This window comes from Syngnathoides biaculeatus, chromosome 2, assembly GCF_019802595.1.
Source record: "Syngnathoides biaculeatus isolate LvHL_M chromosome 2, ASM1980259v1, whole genome shotgun sequence".
NCBI classification, from domain to species: Eukaryota; Metazoa; Chordata; class Actinopteri; order Syngnathiformes; family Syngnathidae; genus Syngnathoides; species Syngnathoides biaculeatus.
Window position 1 is genome coordinate 1,941,063 of NC_084641.1, and position 21,271 is coordinate 1,962,333.

Consider the following 21,271-nt stretch of genomic DNA (forward strand, 5'->3'; position numbering starts at 1 on the left):
CATGCCTCGAGGTGCTGGGATCCCACAGTGCATACATGTGAGTGCACGCACACACACATAAACACTGCTTGATCTGACATGCATGTTTTTTTAAGGATTGTGATGAAACAAGGAATCATTAAAACCACGATCGAGTCATCAGTCATATTTTTGCCATCTCCGTCAACAGTGAAGCCTTTTGGCACTGCTCAAAATTGGCACTTAACTGCTTGGCATTAGGTAGAGAGATCAGTAGCAGACCACCAAGCATTGTAAAAGCTCTTTTCCCCAGTGTGTATCCAATGTGTCTAATGTCCTGGGGCTCCTTCTGACCTGAAGGGCAGCAAGCAGACCTAGGCAACAAGATGATTGGTTCTTCCTGAGACCGGACTTACCTAGCATTAACCATCACGCTGCAGCTGCGCCAGAACAAACACTCTCAGTTCACTTGAGAGCAAGCTCTAACAATCTAGACTGTAGCCACTCATCCAATCAACTGCAGCAAAGAGTTGAGAATAATGACATACTAATATAAGAAATCCAATTGGGGTAAATGTACGAAATATTTAAATATAGTCAGTAGAAACAGACACTTACATAATTGCATGGTCTTATCATGTGCACCTTTTTTTTTCTTTCGGAGCAGATTGGACTCTGAAGGATTATGCACATTCATTTAATTTAGCTAAAATTGTCAAAAGAGGTGAGACTAAAGCAATACATTTGCAATTGAAAGTTCTTTTGTCTTTGCACCCTTTGGAGCAAGCACACATCCACATGACAAGACTTCTCCAGGGTCTACTTTCACATTAGTCTCCCATTCACAGATGTCTCGTGCTGTGCTGTAGATAAAGTTCACTATCATTTATTAACATTTTGTTATGCCAATTAGGCAGGGGGTTGTGAAACGGTCTTTTTTAATTTTGTGGCTGTTATTATGTCTAATCAAGGTGTGTTGAATTTTAAAACTTTAAACTCTGTCAAAAAACAGAACTCTGGGAAAGTTGCTACTTCCCCAGTTGAGTATGTTGTGAGGGCAAATCAGTTAAGAGTCAGAACTTGAACTGTGGGCAATAAAGAACAGATGGAGAAATCTTGAGTGTGTGGGCTGGATAGTAGAGATGAGAATCGATACTTTAGGAGTGAGAACTGAAGGGTCATTGGTTTTGGTGCCATCTTGAGAAGACATCAAGCAGAGGATGGAGCCAAGTGGCTATTATGACATCCGGAAAGAGCCCTGGGGGTGGAGGAGAAAATGAGCAAGGTCGTATTTTGTGTGACACGCAAGCACGTGTAAAAGAGTTGTCATGGGAGACGTTTCTACTAAATGAAATAAGTCTGGCCTTCGCTGGTCATATCCTCCTCTCTTATTTGCGAGATCTAGGTTTCTCTTTATAGTCATGTAAATGTCATCATGCCTGTGCGTGCACTTTTGCGTCCCAAATTTTCAAAGCAATCACCTCAGCCTTCCCTCCCATGCCCTTATGAGAAAGTTTGCATCCACAAAATGTATTTTTTCAGATAGGGGTGAGAGGCTGTTACTATGTCAGTCAGCGTGGCCTCTTATCAGACCATCAGACTACCCTCAGATTCTCTTTCCAGATGGAGGTGAGATAGGGCTCCAGAAGCCCAGACCCCCGCAGACACTGAGAGAATATATGCCTCCCCTGATCTCTTACCTGATGGAGGTGCTTTAATGTGGGTTCAAGTTTCATTGTCCCCTCCGCCCACACCCCCATCAACCAACCATGTACTGGTATCTACGTTCAGGCGTCTTCAAGGCCCAGAAACCTGGGTGATAACGGGCTGTTGAAGCTCAACTGAGAGGTTGAGATTGAGGTCAAGGTGTTGCCGACAGATCGTTTGGTTTTGTAAAGTATAGGCAGGAAAAAGTCAAAAAGCAGAACGGAGAGCAACAGGTCCAGTGTGTGTCTTCTTATAATAGCAAGCTCCTGCCCATACAGGAGTCCCGAGACTGCGGCACACCACTGAACATACCCGCCTGCTTTATTATAGTCAAGTGCAAAGACTGCCATTCTGTATGACGTTGCACAGGGTCCCGCTTTCTGACACCGCCACCGCAGAGAACAACTTCATGCCAACCACAGTGCCAGCTGACCGTCTTGTCCAGCCACATTGCGTCTCTGCCTAATGCCGCCAGCATACCGCAGCCAAGGAAAGAAGCATGCCAACCACAGAGTGGTAAGATTTGTAGGAGTTTCCTTCAGATGTCAAAGCCCACTCTGGCCCTTCCTGCATACAATGTCTGGAGTCTCATTCTGAACAGTCATGTTTGCCATCCAGCTGTAGCCTAAAGTAGTACAGGTCCCCGACTACTTAAACCCACATTCTTACCAAATTATCACTTCACATGTGACTAAGGGAATGCAGTGGGATTAACAAACCACAATTTTGAAATAGTCTTAATATGGCATTGTTTTTCTTCAAGAATTTTTAATAGTTGCATTGGCTGATTCTGTGGTGTGCTGCTTCCATGTCACAGACCCTGCACAAGAACCTCGGACTGAACTGTACTGCTTGGTGGTAATGTGGTCTTAAACTTCAATCGTTGTGGAATTCGAATTAGATCTATTTTAGATCTATCATTTATACTCAACTCTTCCATCACACACTTATACTACCCCTGACCTGACCATGATCAACGCTGGACCTTCGTAGCAAACTACTATTTGTTCAGTATGACACTGCACCTAAAACCATTTTTTATTGTGCTATCTTCCAGTACCACAATCAAACAAGTTAAAAAAATAGGATGACATTTATTTTTAGTATAGTATTGTTAGGTTAAGAAAAATCTGTTTGCTGTGTACTTCTTCCTAGTCTAATGGGACCTCCATTGTCATGGTGACAAATAAACTCAACACAGAGTATAAATGCAACACTTTTTTTTCCTCTCCCATTATTCATGAGCAGAAAATAAGACTCGACTAAGATCTTTTATATGTACATGGAATGCTTATCACGCTCAAATTCTGTTCACGAATCTGACTAAATCTGTACTTAAAAGCATTTCGCTTACACTCATAGTGGTATGTCAGTGATGATTAGACAGAAAAATGATGGCACTGGTGTGCCTTTGGCTTCTCACAATATAAGGCCTCTCTAAAATGTGAAGTTTTATCACACAGAACAATGCTACAGATGTAAGTTTTGGAGAAGCTTTCAATGGACCTTTCCGATTAAGCTCTGCCCCTTTAGCCATGTCCCACAAGTTTACAAAATAGCAATTGAACAGAACATGTTTGAATTTGATTCTCTATCGCGTATTCCAGATAATATTGGGGTATGCTTTTTGCCAAATGCGCCAGACTTGTCCAAGAGAGTTCTACAAAGAGGTCTCAACTATTTCATGCAAGGATATGTAGACGGAATTAAGATTTTGGACAGATCAGGACGCAATGTCAGAATTACAGCTAAATGTTGGCAATTGATGCAAAAAACAATATTCAAATCCAACAGGATAAGATAGTGGAATCATACTGCGCATGTAAAGCAGGGTGAGTACTTTTTACTAAGATCAAGAGTAATATCATTGTAGTCTTTATAAGTGAGTGGGTGTATTCATTTGACTTAATGCAGCCCTATGGGGGCACAAACCAGTGCAATCTGTAGGCCGGTCCCAAGCCCGGATAAATGCAGAGGGTTGCGTCAGGAAGGGCATCCGGCGTAAAAACTGTGCCAAACAAATATGAGCGTTCATCTAAAGAATCCCATACCGGATCGGTCGTGGCCCGGGTTAACAACGCCCGCCCCCGGCACTGCTAACCTGCAGGGCGTCGGTGGAAATTCAGCTACTGTGGGTCGAAGACAAAGAAGAGGAGGAAACCGGATCCAGCGTCAGAAGAAAAAGAGGAATGCACAGAGCCTACAACTGAGTGTAGGGACTTTGAATGTTGGGACTATGACAGGAAAAGCACAGGAGTTGGTTGACATGATGATTAGGAGAAAGGTTGATATTCTGTGCATCCAAGAGAGCAGGTGGAAAGGTAGTAAGGCTAGAAGTTTGGGAGCAGGGTTTAAATTATTCTACCACGGAGTAGATGGGAAGAGAAATGGAGTAGGGGTTATTTTAAAGGAAGAGCTGGCTAAGAATGTCTTGGAGGTGAAAAGAGTATCAGATCGAGTGATGAGACTAAAATTTGAAATTGAGGGTGTTATGTATAATGTGGTTAGCGGCTATGCACCACAGGTAGGATGTGACCAAGAGTTGAAAGAGAAATTCTGGAAGGAACTAGATGAAGTAGTTCTGAGCATCCCAGACAGCGAGAGAGTTGTGATTGGTGCAGATTGTAATGGACATATTGGTAAAGGAAACAGGGGCGATGAAGAAGTGATGGGTAAGTACGGCATCCAGGAAAGGAACTTTGAAGGGCAGATGGTGGTGGACTTTGCAAAAAGGATGGAGATGGCTGTAGTGAACACTTATTTCCAGAAGAGGGAGGAACATATAGTGACCTACAAGAGCGGAGGTTATATTTTGTGCAGACGATGTAATCTGAAGGAGGTTACTGACTGTAAAGTAGTGGTAGGGGAGAGTGTAGCTCGACAGCATAGGATGGTAGTTTGTAGGATGATTCTGGTGGTGGGTAGGAAGATTAAGAAGACAAAGGTAGAGCAGAGAACCATGTGGTGGAAGCTGAAAAAGGAAGAATGTTGTGCAGCCTTCCGGAAAGAGGTGAAACAGGCTCTCGATGGACAACCGAAGCTCCCGGAAGACTGGACGACGACAGCCAAGGTGATCAGAGAGACAGGCAGGAGAGTACTTGGTGTGTCATCTGGTAGGAAAGGGGAGAAGGAGACTTGGTGGTGGAACCCCAAAATACAGGGAGTCATACAAGGAAAGAGATTAGCGAAGAAGAAGTGGGATACTGAGAGGACTGAGGAGAGGCGAAAGGAGTACATCGAGATGCGACGTAGGGCAAAGGTAGAGGTGGCAAAGGCTAAACAAGAGGCATATGAAGACATGTACACCAGGTTGGACACGAAAGAAGGAGAAAAGGATCTCTACAGGTTGGCCAGACAGAGGGATAGAGATGGGAAGGATGTGCAGCAGGTCAGGGTGATTAAGGATAGAGATGGAAATGTGTTGACTGGTGCCGGTAGTGTACTAAATAGATGGAAAGAATACTTTGAGAAGTTGATGAATGAAGAAAATGAGAGAGAAGGAAGAGTTGAAGAGGCAAGAGTGAAGGACCAGGAAGTGGAAATGATTACTCAGGGGGAAGTCAGAAAGGCACTACAAAGGATGAAAACTGGAAAGGCAGTTGGTCCTGATGACATACCGGTAGAGGTATGGAAGCAATTTGGAGAGATGGCTGTGGAGTTTTTGACCAACTTATTCAACAGAATACTAGCGGGCGAAAAGATGCCTGAAGAATGGAGGAAAAGTGTTCTAGTTCCCATTTTTAAGAACAAAGGGGATGTTCAGAGCTGTGGGAACTATAGAGGAATAAAGTTGATGAGCCACACAATGAAGTTATGGGAAAGAGTAGTGGAGGCTAGACTCAGGACAGAAGTAAGTATCTGCGAGCAACAGTATGGTTTCATGCCTAGAAAGAGTACCACAGATCCATTATTTGCCTTGAGGATGCTCGTGGAAAAGTACAGAGAAGGTCAGCAGGAGCTACATTGTGTCTTTGTGGATCTAGAGAAAGCCTATGACAGAGTACCAAGAGAGGAACTGTGGTACTGCATGCGTAAGTCTGGTGTGGCAGAGAAGTATGTTAAAATAGTACAGGACATGTATGATGGCAGCAGAACAATGGTGAGGTGTGCCTTAGGTGTGACAGAGGAATTTAAGGTGGAGGTGGGACTGCATCAGGGATCAGCTCTGAGCCCCTTCCTGTTTGCAGTGGTAATGGATAGGCAGACAGATGAGGTTAGACTGGAATCCCCTTGGACCATGATGTTCGCAGATGATATTGTCATATGCAGTGAAAGCAGGGAGCACGCAGAGGAACAATTGGAAAGATGGAGACATGCACTGGAAAGGAGAGGAATGAAGATTAGCCGAAGTAAAACAGAATATATGTGCGTGAATGAGAAAAGTGGAGGGGGAAGAGTGAGGCTACAGGGAGAAGAGATAGCGAGGGTCGACGACTTCAAATACTTGGGGTCAACAATACAGAGCAATGGAGAGTGTGGTCAGGAAGTGAAGAAACGGGTCCAAGCAGGTTGGAACAGCTGGCGAAAGGTGTCTGGTGTGTTATGTGACAGAAGAGTGTCTGCTAGGATGAAGGGCAAAGTTTACAAAACAGTGGTGAGGCCGGCCATGATGTACGGATTAGAGACGGTGGCACTGAAGAAACAACAGGAAGCAGAACTGGAGGTAGCAGAAATGAAGATGTTGAGGTTCTCACTCGGAGTGAGCAGGTTGGATAGGATTAGAAATGAGCTCATTAGAGGGACAGCCAAAGCTGGATGTTTTGGAGACAAGATTCGAGAGAGCAGACTTCGATGGTTTGGACATGTTCAGAGGCGAGAGAGTGAGTATATTGGTAGAAGGATGCTGAGGATGGAGCTCCCAGGCAAAAGAGCGAGAGGAAGACCAAAGAGAAGGTTTATGGATGTGGTGAGGGAAGACATGAGGGCAGTTGGGGTTAGAGAGGAAGATGCAGGAGATAGGCTAAGATGGCAAAAGATGACACGCTGTGGCGACCCCTAACGGGACAAGCCGAAAGGAAAAGAAGAAGGTGTATTCATTTGACTTGGCTCATAATCGAACCCAGTGCTCTGTCTTAAAAGTCCGATGTGATACAAATGGGCAACTACACATTTCTCTTGCATAACATCGGGCATTTACGTATCCCTCACCCGACTCTTCGGCATAAAACATTACACACTTCATTCAGCAGGTCAGTGATACACTAACAAAGTGAAAGTTGTTCTCCTGCAATGAGCACTGATAATAATTTAATCCTACTCAGAGAAGATACTTCTCCGTTACCTACGTTCGAACATACAGCCTTGTGTTTGTTGATGTTGTCCACATTAAGCCTTAATCCATCATAGAAACTGTGTTTTAGGCATTGGAAAATGAATCAACCGGGCCCCTGGTAACCTACCAGGATATCTTTCATCGGAATTGCACATTTCCCAAGCGCATCTGAGGACCATTTTCTTCGTAACATTAACTTTTCCAACCGCACGCTACTGACAACCAGCATGGCTTGTGGACATGACGACAAGAGGGGCGGGTCAAGCCAGGGGTTAAGACAATGTGGCTATCTGATTGGCTATTATAGTACGAGTGATTGACAAGTCAGGAAGGTCCATTGATTTGCTGACAGCATAAATGTCCGCCAGAGCTGTTTTTGCCTCTGAATTGAATGTTAATTTCTCTGGCTGGATTATCATGGTCAAGAAGAAGTGCTTACTGACTCATATTTAGGCAGATTTGTGAACAATATTTGAGACAAATGGTGATTTTGTGTATGTGGAAAACATTTTAGATTTTTGAATTTAGTTCATGAAGCACGGGAGCGTAAAAAAAACTTGCATTTTTTTCCCTTTTTTTTCACTGTTTAATTGTGGTTTGTGAGTGTGAATGACCTTTCCAGGGAATATTCACCCTATTCTTATTCTATAATGTAAGGTTCTATTTTAAACACAGTGGGGAAAAATAACTCCTGGCGTGTATATGGCACTGTAAATGTCAGTCAAGGAGGAAAGTTTCAGTCCTGTTGCCTGATGTTTGAGGTTTCTTATGCCCTTGTGATTGTGGAAGACAATTGACTTTGATTCAGCTGGTAGAGTTCCTGCACTCTCTCCAATGTAATGCAACGTTTGCCTCTATGCTCAGGACAAAAGAATGGATCAGCAAATGAATCCTGTGATTAGAAGCAGAAGCTCGGAGTGAAGGAGAGATTAGTCCGAGATGAACTTATAAGACAGATATCAAGGGAGACAAGGTGGGGGAGGAGGAGAGGAATTTGGGAGGGAAGAGGTGGAATTCCATGCACCTTTTATTGTTGTTGCACTAACCTGTATTTAAGACCTGTATGAACATTATACTATTCATCATCTACCTCAGGGCATTTTAAGCACTAAATGAATATGTCCTGCCAATAACGCTTTCCTGTCTGGTGCATATGCCTTTCTACTGTGTGCAGTGTGTGTGTTTAGAATACAGTACAGTCTTATTTGCATACATTTTGTCTTCAAGCTTTGGACTGGATGAAGCGCACACTCAGGGAGCTAAACATCTGTGTGCACAAAATGTGCCAAACAGAAAACCCTCCATTAGCAACTGGTTTTGTAAATTCCACCTGTATCATTAGTACACTGACACACCCTGGCCGCGAAGCTCCCACCATTCCACACAGGCCTCCATCATTCCTCACAGGATTACAGACAGACAAAAAAAAGTAGGTAAAGGAGGTATTGTTCTCTTTCCTTTGGGAGCTGGCTGTCTTTTTTTGCTCTCTAGTATATTTTGTAACTCTCTGTCTAAATGTATTCAAAGTGCACACTTCTGTCTTGACTTTGTCTGATATGAGCTAGAAACGGTGCACAGATATATATGGACTCTGCTTTTTGAAGACACTGTAGCTTTCTCATCAGCATTCAACTCCACCTAGTGGCTTCTGAACAGAAAGGACATTTGCCTTTAAAATGCCTGGATCAGGCAAGAAGATTTAAGCACTGTTAGCAGCCTGATTCGCTATCATGACTGATTTTCCGGATGGGGTATGACATTTTTTTGTTGGGAATGACAAAACTCCTTGTAGTGTGTGATGATCCACTATCAAAAAATTGGCCCTACAAAGCCAAAATGCATCTTTTGGGATATCTCTGTGTAGTGTGACTTACCAGCGAGAACCCTGCAACATAGCACCTTCACGGCGACCAACTGGATCATGTCTTGGAACAGAGTCTTGCTTCGCTTGGTCACCGTTGTCAACATTTATTTGGACGAACAAACCAATGTTGACCAAACTTTAGAGCATGAATCAGCGTAATGGTAATGCACAAAGGTTAGTGCTAGCACAAGCTAGCTATCTAGGTAGCTACTTAACATTATGTTGCTTACATTGCAGATTTTACAAGCTCTCCTTGAAGAATGGACAGCCCAAATTTTCCTCTCCAGAGCAACTGCGATGGCACCACACGTTTCTTCTTCTCTTTTCGTCAACACAAATCATTGCCACAATCAAAATTAGCATCGCGATGATGGCTGTCTCCGTTGGCATTGAAATGATTTCCAGTCATGGTGCCCTGTCCCACAGATTACTTGAACAAGATTAGCCCCCCCGATCATAAAAGACAAGAAATATCATGAAATTTGTCACGTAGTGTTACGAATGTTCTGACCGAGACAGAGACGGATTTTAAGTCAGTACTCAGCCATAATGTCATCGTGAGTGATCAAATTTGTCTTGTAGTCTGATTCAGACACAAAGGATTAAAAGATTGTACAGAAGATTACACTTGAAATGCATTTGGATGGTTGTCTATAGTAGCCATTGTCCAGCCCATCAAAGCATTTGAAGCCGCGTGCGCACGGACGTCTCGTCAGCACCTCACAGTCTGACATATGATGCTTACTCACTCTTACTTTCCCCAAGCTTGTTTGCTCAGATGAAGGAAATTATGTAATTAGCCAGTGAGGGATTGTTTTCTTTCACCTTCCACCCCCTCAACCATCCTAGAAATGCCACTTTCTGCCTTTACCTCTGTCTCTATCCTCACTTTTCCCATTCACACGTGCGCTTTCTTTCTAGTTCTATGACAGCAGGAGATGGTTTCAATTTGGTCCGAGGCACGCCTTCCCTCACGTCCTTCATTAATAAGGGACTTAATAGCATCTAAGTTGAAGAAAATGAGCACTTGTCATACAAGTCCATTTTAATGATTCAATGTCACTTTCTTAAACATCAAAAGAGGAATGGTAGGAGTGTATGAAGGGGTCAAAAGGAACATTTTGATGTTAAGGGTGTGTGTCGGCTTGGCTTTCGTTAGAGCACGCTATATGCTGGGAGATGGGTGTTGCGGTACATATGGGCAGCACTGGGGGAGGACGCAAATCTGGCATTTTGCACTCTAATTCCAGCCAGCCTGGAGGCCTGGAGCGCTAAGAAGGGCCTCACTGTTGCTTTCTGGATCAACCAGGTATTGCTTACATAAAAAGCAAGTGAAAACAGCTGTAGGGATAATTAGCTTGATTCTCCATTACATGCCACGAGGGCCAATAACTAAAAAATTGAGTTTTGTTTGGGTTAGGGCTGCAGCCCCATCTAGGAGGAAGTTGTAAAAGTCGGGAAGAAAAAAAGAAAGAGAAGGAAAATGAAAAATGGAATAAAAGCAATAGTAAACTCTTGAGGGCTTTGTTTCCGAGGAGATGCACTCTCCTCCTGGGATGTCATTTTAAAAATGTTTTGGGTTTCTACGAAAGGATTTAATTTCGACATCGTATAACTGACGTTTGCTCCAACAATCTAATTATAAGTTAGCAGTAAGAAATAATTGGGCTGATTTCACTCAATGGCTCACTCTCAGTGGCTTCACAGTTGCAGTGTATAATTTGCTATACAGTATGTCGATCAAATAAGAAAAAGAATAAATTAAATCTTGTAACTGAGCATTTGTGAAGCAACAAATTCAACTTGTTGTCATCTTGTCAGTGGTTACCAGGTCATCAAAACAACTGGTTCAATTTAACGAAAGCTATTAGATCGAATGCAGGATGACAAATGTAAGCTAGACCACCATCTCTTAAGATTTGCAACATTTTTATTTGGCAATAATTTTTATTTCTCTGTTGGAAGCGTCAATAATTTACTGTATCCTATATAAGAAAGTGCTCACCCTGTTGGATCACACCCAGAAAGATTCAGAGAGTCCAGGAATGGGGAGGTGGATGAGAATATCTCAGGGAGTAGTAGATAGGAATGGCTGATTGGATTCCTGGGTGGATGGAGAAATGGCCGAGCTTTTCATTTCAAAAGGATAGCTTTAAGTGAGGCACAAAATGACCTCACACATATCCTTCATGTGTCTGTGTAGATGTGAACTTTTGGAGAGTTCTCTGTGTCTGTGTTTAGAACAATGTTAATATGCTAATTTAATGTTTACATTAGGTTCATCTGAGATGACACGCTGTGGCGACCCAGAAAGGGACAAGCCGAAAGAAACTAATGTTTACATTTAAGGTTTGATACTGCTAAATGTTACAAAATTGCTTCTTTAGACAGTCAGTTCTAGCTTCATGTAATCTTTTGTTTTTATAAGAGGATAAGGAAGCAAAACTTGCTCTTCTTTCTCTGATATTGTATTATCTCTTGGGTGTGAGACAAAGAGGGACATCTGTGGTTTGCGGGGGCGCCCGTCGCACGAGGCAAATGATAACTGCATATACATGTGTGTATACAGTACATGACCTCGACCAAGGAGAAATGTACAAACAGCACTCCTGGTTGTATTTGAACTGTCAGTTGTATGTGAGTTTGTGTTAAATCTCTCAAGTGCTTGTTGTCCTGTCTCTTGTCGATGAAAGCATTAAAGTTTTCCCTTGACATTTTAGTATACAATTGAGTGTAATTACAAATGTCTCTCTCTCTCTCTCTCTCTCTCTCTCTCTCTCTCTCTCTCTCTCTCTCTCTCTCTCTCTCTGTCTGTCTGTCTCTCTCTGTCTGTTTATATATGTAAGTAATTTATATTTCAGCATTACTTTTTTCTCATCAATCATATCAGATGGTTGGTTACCTTTAATGGACATGAAAGTGTCCAGTTGGACCCCAAAATTGTCCCTTCCATACACCAGTGAGGTAAGTTTGGTTAAACTTTAAAACTTTTCAATTACAAAACTTTTTTTTATAATTATCTACAATATTTTTTTTTATTGAACTGGGTTCCGTAATTTAAATAAGTATTTCAACATCCTGCTATATTGCAAGTTTTCCCACTTAGAAATCAAGAAGGGGTCTGAAATTTTCATTGTAGGTGAATGTCCACTGTGAGAGAGATAATCTAAAAAGAAAAATCCAGAAATCACGATGTATGATTTTTTTTTTAACACTTTATTTGTGTCATACAGCTGCAAATAAGTATTTGAACACCTGAAAAAAACAATTCTAATATTTGGTACAATAACCTTTGTTTGCAATTACGGAGGTCAAACATTTCCTGTACTTGTTCACCAGGTTTGCACACACTGCAGGAGGGATTTTGGCCCACTCCTCTACACAGATCTTCTCTAGATCAGACAGGTTTCTGGGCCGTCGCTGAGAAACACGGAGTTTCTGCTCCCTCCAAAGATTTTCTATTGGGTTTATGTCTGGAGACTGGCTAGCTCACACCAGAACCTTGATATGGTTCTTACGGAGCCACTCTTTGGTTTTCCTGGCCGTGTGCTTCAGATCATTGTCATGTTGAAAGACCCAGACACGACCCATCTTCAATGCTCTGACTGAGGGAAAGAGGTTGTTCCCCAAAATCTCACAATACATGGCCGCGGTCATCCTCTCCTTAATAGAGTGCATTGGTCCTGTCCCATGTGCAGAAAAACACCCCCAAATCATGATGCTACCATCCCCATGCTTCACAGCTCAACAGCCCGGTCCAGGATCCTGCAATCCTTTCTCTCCTTCTTTTGTCTCTTTGTCGGACCGTCCTCACTGGGGTTTGCAAGGTTTTTAGGGTTCCCAGGGGGTGTCACATGGTGCGTGACTTCGCGGACGTGCTCTTCCTCTTGCTGTTGTTTTTCCTCCAAACACATTGCTCGTGATGAAAGAGGCTTAGCTTTCTTACTAAGCAGCGCTAGTTACTGAAGTCCGCGCCCTTATTTTTCTTCTTCTCGGTGGCATGATGCTCACTATTCTAACTCATGACAACAACTGAAGTGAGAATGAACTTTCCAACGTTTTAGTGCCGTTTCCACTGTAAAAAATTACACGCCACCAAAATGCTTTTCTGTCGTTATTCACCCATTGGTCACACGCTCAACACGCTCGTCTTACGTTGACAAATCGCTCGTCGCACCCCAATGACACGTTTGCACATGCTAATGGTTTTTAGGGGTATCTTATTTGGTCGCCGTTACACGCTTTTCGTGCGTTAGACAAACTTTTTGTGCGTTAGACACACGTTAAGTCATGCGTTAGACACACGTTAATCACACGCCAGATGTGTCATCCGCGTTTGAGAACGCTGAAAAATAGAACAATTGAAATGTTCAGAGGACGTTGACCAGAACGTCATGGTCTGACGGAGCCTTTAGTGGAATTCTGACCAAAAATTTCCATTTTGGTCTCATCTAACCACAAAACCTTCTCCCATGACCCCTCTGTATCATCCAAATGGTCATTGGCAAACTTAAGACGGGCCTCAACATGTGCTGGTTTAAGCAGGGGAATCTCCCGTGCCATGCATGATTTTAAACCATGACGTCTTAGTGTATTACCAACAGTCACCTTGGATGCGATGGTCCCAGCTCTTTTCAGGTCATTGACCAAGTCCTGTAGTGTAGTCCTGGGCTGATTCCTCACCTTTCTAAGGATCTTTGAGCCCCTCTTTATGCAGCTAATGACCTCACACAGGTGCATCTGATTCAGGATAATACATGGAGTGGAGGTGGACTTTTAAAGGCGGACAAACAGGTCTTTGAGGGTTCTAGCTGATAGACAGGTGTTCAAATACTTATTTGCAGCTGTATCACACAAATAAATCGTTAAAAAAATTATACATTGTGATTTCTGGATTTTTCTTTTTAGATTAACTCTCTCACAGTGGACATGCACCTACGCTGAGAATTTCATACCCCTCCATGATTTCTAAATGGGAGCACTTGCAATATAGCAAGGTGTTCAAATACTTATTTTCTTCACTGTACATACATGCATAAAGTTCAAATGCCACTCTATATTCTGAGCTGCATTTGTGCTCCACTGCAAACAACTGCCACAGCAGTAAACATTTCGTGAACGCTGGATTAGTTTCCAACTAACTAATAAGTAATGATATTTCCACTTCTGTGATCACAAAAGACAATTATTTTTCCCTCATTTCGGCTCCAGCTTTTGTTTTTCATTTCTTGCTGACATTTATTGCTGAATGTGCAAAACTCAAACAAGACTTCACTTTTAAATGAGTGCAGTGAAACACACAAACACGCAAATCGGTGCAGCATGTGGATAAAGGGATTTGAGAGTAAAAATACCCAATGACTTTAGGCTCCAAAAATCTCACTTGCCAAGATGTTGGCATATTGTTTTTTGTGTTTGAGCGGGATTTCAGCACTTCAACCCATTACATTTTGTTGAAGATACATGGCACTGCCACACCATCTCCTTTCTACATTTGCCACATGTGTACTTGTAGCAATCAAGACAGCACACAGCGGTGCGATTGTTCTTGTGCAGAGGGTTCACCTGGCACTTTGCCCTTTTCCAGGCGTGGGAGCTCGTTGCTGAAGAAGGTTGCTCTATCCCGGGCCCTTCTGACCTGTTCTTCACACCACACTGTGCCGTCTTTCTCTGTTGCCCAGTGTGTCCCTCCAGTCAAGCTCTCTTTACTGGTGACTGTGAATTCTCCCCATCTGTATCGTAATCATATTTTTGAGAGATGATCAATGAAAACCTCCACAGAGGTTAGAAATATACGAAAGTCATCTTTGTATAATGTAGAATGTGCGTCAGTCAAGATTGACAATCAGAACGAAATTTTTGTAAAAATGTGTGTATGTGTAGTGGGATACATGCTGGTTGTCATTTTGTTGGTGCATGTGTGCATGTACCCATTGATATAGTAATTAAAGTACTTGCTTCAGACTTTTCCTTTGTTCATCTATGATGTTCTACTTTCAAGAACAAAGTCCATATTAATTACCATTTTAAGGTTTATTTAAAGGATACATATTACAATAGTGCAACCTTTTAAATCTGGTGTAAAGTGCATCTCTTCTATGCCTGCACACCCATCTCGGGTCATTTTACGCAAACATTTTTCTTTCTAAAACTGTCTGCACGCAAGCTACTTGGATTTTCACCCGGTTGTGGGCGGAGCCTACTATTTGACCCAACATTTACAAGCCCTCTTAGAGTTTGTCAGACAATGATGCAGAACATTCAGGCTTGAAAGGCTTTAAGCTGCCCGTCCGAGTCTTTGGAACTCACCTAACAGTCCCAAAAAAAAAGAACTCCAGAACACGAGCATTGTTGTTCATCTTAATACGGTTGTATTTATTCCAGTGAGCGTATACGCACGCATGGTCACACATCGAAAGGGTTCCTTATAATAAATTTGGCGCAGGCGTGAGTTTGTGTAGTGAATGCATCTGCTGTGTGCTGGTCGAGAGATGTGTTGACAGAGAAGAAAGAGGAGTGCTCTTTGAGCACATCAACAGGCAGGTCGTGCTCTCTATTATGGTCTGCCGGGGGCCATATTTGTTGATTCTATGCCTCCACCCTCTCCCCAAATCATTAACTTAAGTGCAGACGACAGAAGAGAAACTTGAGTCTGACTCCCTTGCACAAATTTAGAAAAAGTCCTGCTGTGGTTTATACACGCATGCACGTTTACATGCACACACGCACAAGTTTTTGCATAACAAATGATGGCACTTTAGGTGCAGTGCCCATTTATTTACCCCTAGCTGTAACGAATGATCATACAACAGCCAATCAGAGTTTGAGCAGCCCTGCAGAGCTGGATCCGTTCCATATGATCCAACTTCATAAACAGCTCACGATGCTTATCTGCTCCTAAGACTCTTCTAATATTTTCTCAACCTTCTCAATTTGTAGTGATAGTCAGCAGCTTTAAAATAAGTGTACCAATGATTGGTCGGGATTTGGGGCTGAGGTAATGGGGCACCCTCATTGTAATAGAAATACATAACTTTTTTTGTATACCCCTCAGGAAAGTAGTGAATTGTTGCTTACTGCTGTACTGCCTGCATAACAGACACATTCCAAATCGAGTTACCCCCACGCCCCCACCTTTTTTTTTTTTTTTAAATTAATGAGCACTTGATGTTTGGGCGGCTGCCAATTGCCATTAGACCATTCTTAAAGCGCTTTAGAGGTGCGCCAGACATTTGGGAAGAAAGTGGACGAGAAATGGAAACGCCAATAGCTTTTTTTGTTGGTCCAAAACTAAGCAATGTTTTTGTAACCTTTCAAGAGATGACCTATTGCCTTTAAAACAACAGGCTGGATGATGAATCGTTATATACTGTCGATTTTAGTACTTCATCTTCTTTTGTTTTTTTTATATATATATATAATATATATATATATATATATATAAAACTTGGTATTTGACCTGTCACACAAATGATTTTACATCCTGTTTCTGTCAACAGCTGCTTGCCCAGCCAGGTATCAAGAGGTCCAGGAGCTCCAGCGGCACATTGGGGATTACCGTGACACCCCACCCCGCTCCGCCCCCATCATCTGAACGCCCATTTCAGGAGCCACCACTTCCGATGAGCTCCAGATATGTTGTCGTTTTCTTTGCATGACCCAAATGTGGGAGCTGTCAGTCCTCATTGTTGGACTTGGTTTTACTGTGCCGTCCTGCCTTTATATTCCTCACTGTTTTCTGTGGGTGGGGTTCCATTTTTCAATTTTGAGTTCTCCCTTTCAATCAAGTTACAATTGATCTGCCACTTTTTGTAGCCCTATTCTGTAGCCAAGCCGGAGCAGATGGAATTCCCTAAAAACCTCTGGTACCATACAACTGGACTCCCAACAGTTGTTATCTTTACTTCTGTCATGAAATATTGAACTTTTGTAAATACTGTATCACATCATGGACCTCATACCCTCAGATCCACCAAGACCTTCTCAATGTACTGTGCCAATGAATGAGATTTGTTTGCAGAAGCATACTTCTTACATTTGACTGGATCGTGTTGTAAAGATAGACAGAAAACGCACCAAGTTCTGTTGGACTTTCTCCTGCTTGATTTTGTTAAAAAGACTGTAAGTTGCCCACTTCTGTTGGACTGGTCGCTTTAACCAGGAAGGATCAAATTCAGGCAAAAACAGGAAAACATCTCTCCTTTCAGCCTGCTGTGCATTTGTCTGATGACGCATCATTTTCTTTGCTTTTTTTTTTATTACATTCCATTCATATTTTTGTGCCACTATTTTTGGTTTTGAAGAGGGATGCACATAATTAGCTCGTCTGCTTCTCTCGTACAGTGCATGATAATATTAATCAAGAAGCAACTTGCAAATACAATGACTCACCACCATGGATGAATAGACCTGAGCCTTGGGAATCAAAAGACAAAATGCTCCTGAAGCCAGAAATTTTTTAAAACAGAAAATATTATACCCGCAACTCCCCACTTTTGACTTTTGATCGGGAAACTACCAAGCAGACTTAAACTGAACCATGCTTCCAAAGATGAAATAACCCATACATTTAAAAACCATCCATCTATCCATTTTCTTAGCCGCTTATCCTCACAAGGGTCACGGGGAGTATTAGAGCCTATCCCAGCTGTCAACGGGCAGGAGGCGGGGTTTACCCTGAACTGGTTGCCAGCCAATCGCTGAGCACATCAAGACTAATAGCCACACTCACAATCACACCTAGGGGCAATTTAGAGTGTCCAATTAATGTTGCAAAGTTTTTGGGACGTGGTAGGAAACCGGAGTGCCCGGAGAAAACTCACGCAGGCACGGGGAGAACATGCAAACTCCACATAGGCGGATCTGGTATTTAACCTTGTACCTCAGAACTGTGCGGCCAACGCTTTCTAGCCGAGTCACCGTGCTGCCAGTTTAAAAGCCAAAACACAAAAGAAGTTCAAATAGATGTATTCACAATTGGTTTTAAAATTATGAATGTTGTTCTAGGTAAAAGACAAACTAAGGACTTTAGACCTCAAAACCAAATGTTTCTTGAATTGGTGACAATATCAGTATGATGTGCAGTGTTGTCTTTCAACTCTATTAATATATATATATATATTTTAAACGTTGTCTTTGTTCTTCTGGAATGAAGTATGCATTTATTTTTTTATTCTGCTTATGTATGTGTGTGGGTGGTTTAGTGCTACTTTCAATCACAACTGAATCTTTGTGGGCGGGGTCATGGTATGGACTTGATCCACAGTGTTTTGCAGTGCTCAGCGCGTTTCCTGTCGTTTTAATAAACTCTGCTTTCACAGCAACTAGGAGGTGTGTTTTATGAGAAATAATGTCAATAACATTGACATTGACAGTGTTTAGTGGTCAAACGGAGTGCAACAATGGTTATTTTCACAAGATTAAAGTTTCACCGCCACTAATGGCATTTTCAACAATAGCTTCTTGGAAGTTTTTCCCAGTTTTTATGGTCTACCAATTCTGGCCCGCTCTCATAAACTCAGCCAGATGTTGCACGGCTTTTCTCCCTCAGAGAATCCGGGGGTGGATGTGGAGGTGATGGAGGGGGGAGGTTCCTGATGGTGGAGTGGGCGGGATCCAAAATGAAGTTGAGCATGTTTGCTAACACCAGCTGCACGCACCTTGGCACGCAAGCCCGCCAACAGCTGACGCGCAAATACTAGGGTATTCTGTAAATGTCTGTGTTTCATCTCCCCTTTCATACTTCCTGACCTGTAGCTAAACTTTTACTGTAAATCTACCCTATACTCAAGAACACGTTACGAGGTACACCTGCACAATAAAATGAGATTTGTTCATCTTTGGAAACTGCTTGTCTTTTTGGGGTTGCAGGTGAGCCGCCGACAATCTCAGCTGACGATTGTAAATCCTCACCCATACGTAAGTTCACTAATTTACGTCTTTTATTTCCGTGAACTCTATCCCCAGCTATTTGCTCAAAAATACAGTCTTAGTGGTTTTTGTGCTGATTCTGAAACCCCCTCAGGTGCCACCAAAGCTTGCCTAAATAAGAAAGCAGTAAAGTATTTTGTTTCACGGAAGCACGTTCAAGTGATACATCTTGATCAAGAGGCAAGCTTTGTACGCCCAACTGTGAAGTTTAGCCTGTACTGTTTAAAGTTGCAGAAGAATTTGACTTTGTTTTTTTTTGTTTTTGTTTTTTGCCAAACTAAATCCTCTTTAAACCTTTTTTAAGACTAGTGATGTAAAATTAATTTAAAATGTTCAACCTATTCAAATCATTTGTATCTGTTTTTGGTATACTTGTGATTGAAACTAATAATATACTCCAGGTAATTGTTCACATTTTTAGAGGCTGGGGGCGCCCATTACACGTTTCATCATTCACACCGCGGCTTTCCACCTTTTGCATGCTATGTATTTTTTTCAGTGTGTGTTGCCGTCACCAACAGAACTGCAGTAGAAGAGGCCTAAGACTTCAAATTTCTCACAACCACTTCACATACGGCTCAATTGTTATTTGCTGCAATGTTTCATTTTTCAAACTATCTGCTAAGGCCAGAGGCAGGAATCTACCACTAGCTAGTGTTACTATTGAGTAAAATCAGCGATTTAGGGGAAATCCAGTGCTTTGCATAAGCAGTGTATCGAATAGGTCACGTAATATGTATCCTATTATGACAATCCTCTTTCATTGTGTTTTGAGAAGATTTTTATTGACAATTATGAATTTTCAGGGGCGGTGTCATTTTCGTGAGTCACATGGCTTACTTGCCCGGATGTGACGTGTACTGTGCCTCAACAAAGGCTCGATTACACCATTTATGCCCAGCGCCAATTTCTCGTATTTATCCTCATCTGATGAAGCAATAGTAGTATCAGTTGATCGGGAAGATGGAGGAATGCTTCCCTACACAGCCATGAGCGGTGAGCGTTGCTGCTCACGGCTGTCCATACACAGCCGTGTAATCGAGCCTGTGTTGCGGCACGGTACACGTCACATCTGTGCACGTAGGTCATGTGACTCGCGAAAATGTCAGGGCCCCTGAAAATTCGTAATTGTCGCTAAAAATCTTCTCAAAACACTATTAAATGAGAGAGGATTTAACTTCCCATTGTCAAAATAGAGTACATATTACTTGACCTATTGGATACATTGTTAATGCAAACCAGTGTATTCCCCCTTTAAGGCAGAATACTGTACATATTTGGACATCAATTGCTTTTTGTATTGTAAATTAGTAGTTGTCCACTGTTACCACCCCGGGACCTGGATTTTACTGTTGACTTCCAAAGAAGTTCAGAAGACTAAAAGACAAGTTTAGAAAGAGCCTTTGAAAAAAAACATGAATAGATATTATATTTTTCCACGTTTCAAACTTTCTACTAACCAGGCGCTGCGCTGTAGTTGTTTACATAGTAAAAAAGAGGGCAAATATTATTTACACCCCTGTGCTGTGCTGACAACATTTCAATGCAGTACATGTAATTTATTTATTTATTGATTTTTACTAGCTGTCTGTGAACTACTTTTGGTCTTGAATCACTGCTTTAAATGACCAAAGACCAACGGCTGAACATGGCCATCACTCTCTCATAAATGTTATCAAAATATTTTTTATTTGCCAAGGAATTTCGACTTTTCCAATTGCACAATAGCTGCAACCGTTCAAGTGTGCCCAGTGAGAAATGTGCAGTGTGAAATTATTCAGACTGTGACCCTTGACACCAGTCCTCTGGTTCACTGAATAATATTTGAGGTGTGAGCCTGTGGCTGCTGCGTGTTTGTAGATCATGTAGCATAGAATAATAATTACAGTATAGACTGCCGTCCTGGAAAGGCCCGCAGGTGATGAAAGCAGCCTGTAAAAGCATTTCGATACATTTTTTTTTTTTTTTTTTTACGAAGACGAAACTCAATCTGCTAAAGGGTAAAAATCCTAGCTGTGCTCTGGAATGGATAAGGTAATAGCCTCAGGTACGTTTTTTTTTTTTCAAGTTTATTTTAGGTAATAGAGAGGTTTGTTATTTTCCATCCTGTCCCACCCTCGCCTCTGTCCTCAATTCAAACGAGGCCCTGCTTCTTGCAAAAGACTGCGCGTGCGCCTTGTGGCGGCCTCGCGCATCCACGCTGCATTGTGGGAGGAGGCCACACGAGCAGGTGAGAGAGGAGAAGAAAAGTGAGAAAGCGAAGGACAAGTCGCCTGCACTCCTCTGCACTTCAGCACGCACACGCGGCGCGGGAGGACGACGCTCAGGATCCTCGACAAAACAAACCATTCTTCGCTCTGGTTTTGTTTCTTTGCCGCGCCTCAGCGTTTGGAACGTAGTTTTGTTTTTGAGAACACTCTTTTTTTTCTTTTTTGGTTGGGGGAGCTGAGCCATTGTCGCAAAGCGGTTGACTGGTTTGCCCGCACGGCTTGAACTGAAGGATTGACAGAGACGTTCGAGGGCAGAATGGAAGTTAAATT

General features: G+C 42.3%; 1 protein-coding gene across 8 annotated transcripts in view; it reads left to right on the top strand.

Annotated features, from left to right (window-relative positions):
• The window catches only part of LOC133496551 (ERC protein 2-like), a 145,738-nt gene extending 127,883 nt beyond the window's left edge, over positions 1 to 17,855 (top strand). For 5 of the 8 annotated variants that reach the window (XM_061812313.1, XM_061812276.1, XM_061812288.1 and 2 more), the window contains exon 16: positions 16,301 to 17,849. The gene's annotated coding sequence lies outside the window, so the exon portion shown is untranslated. Of the gene's footprint in view, positions 1 to 2,034; positions 2,182 to 16,300 lie in introns of all 8 variants that reach the window. The other 3 variants (XR_009793815.1, XM_061812382.1, XM_061812337.1) reach the window with 3 other exon arrangements.
• Positions 17,856 to 21,271: the final 3,416 nt, after the last annotated feature.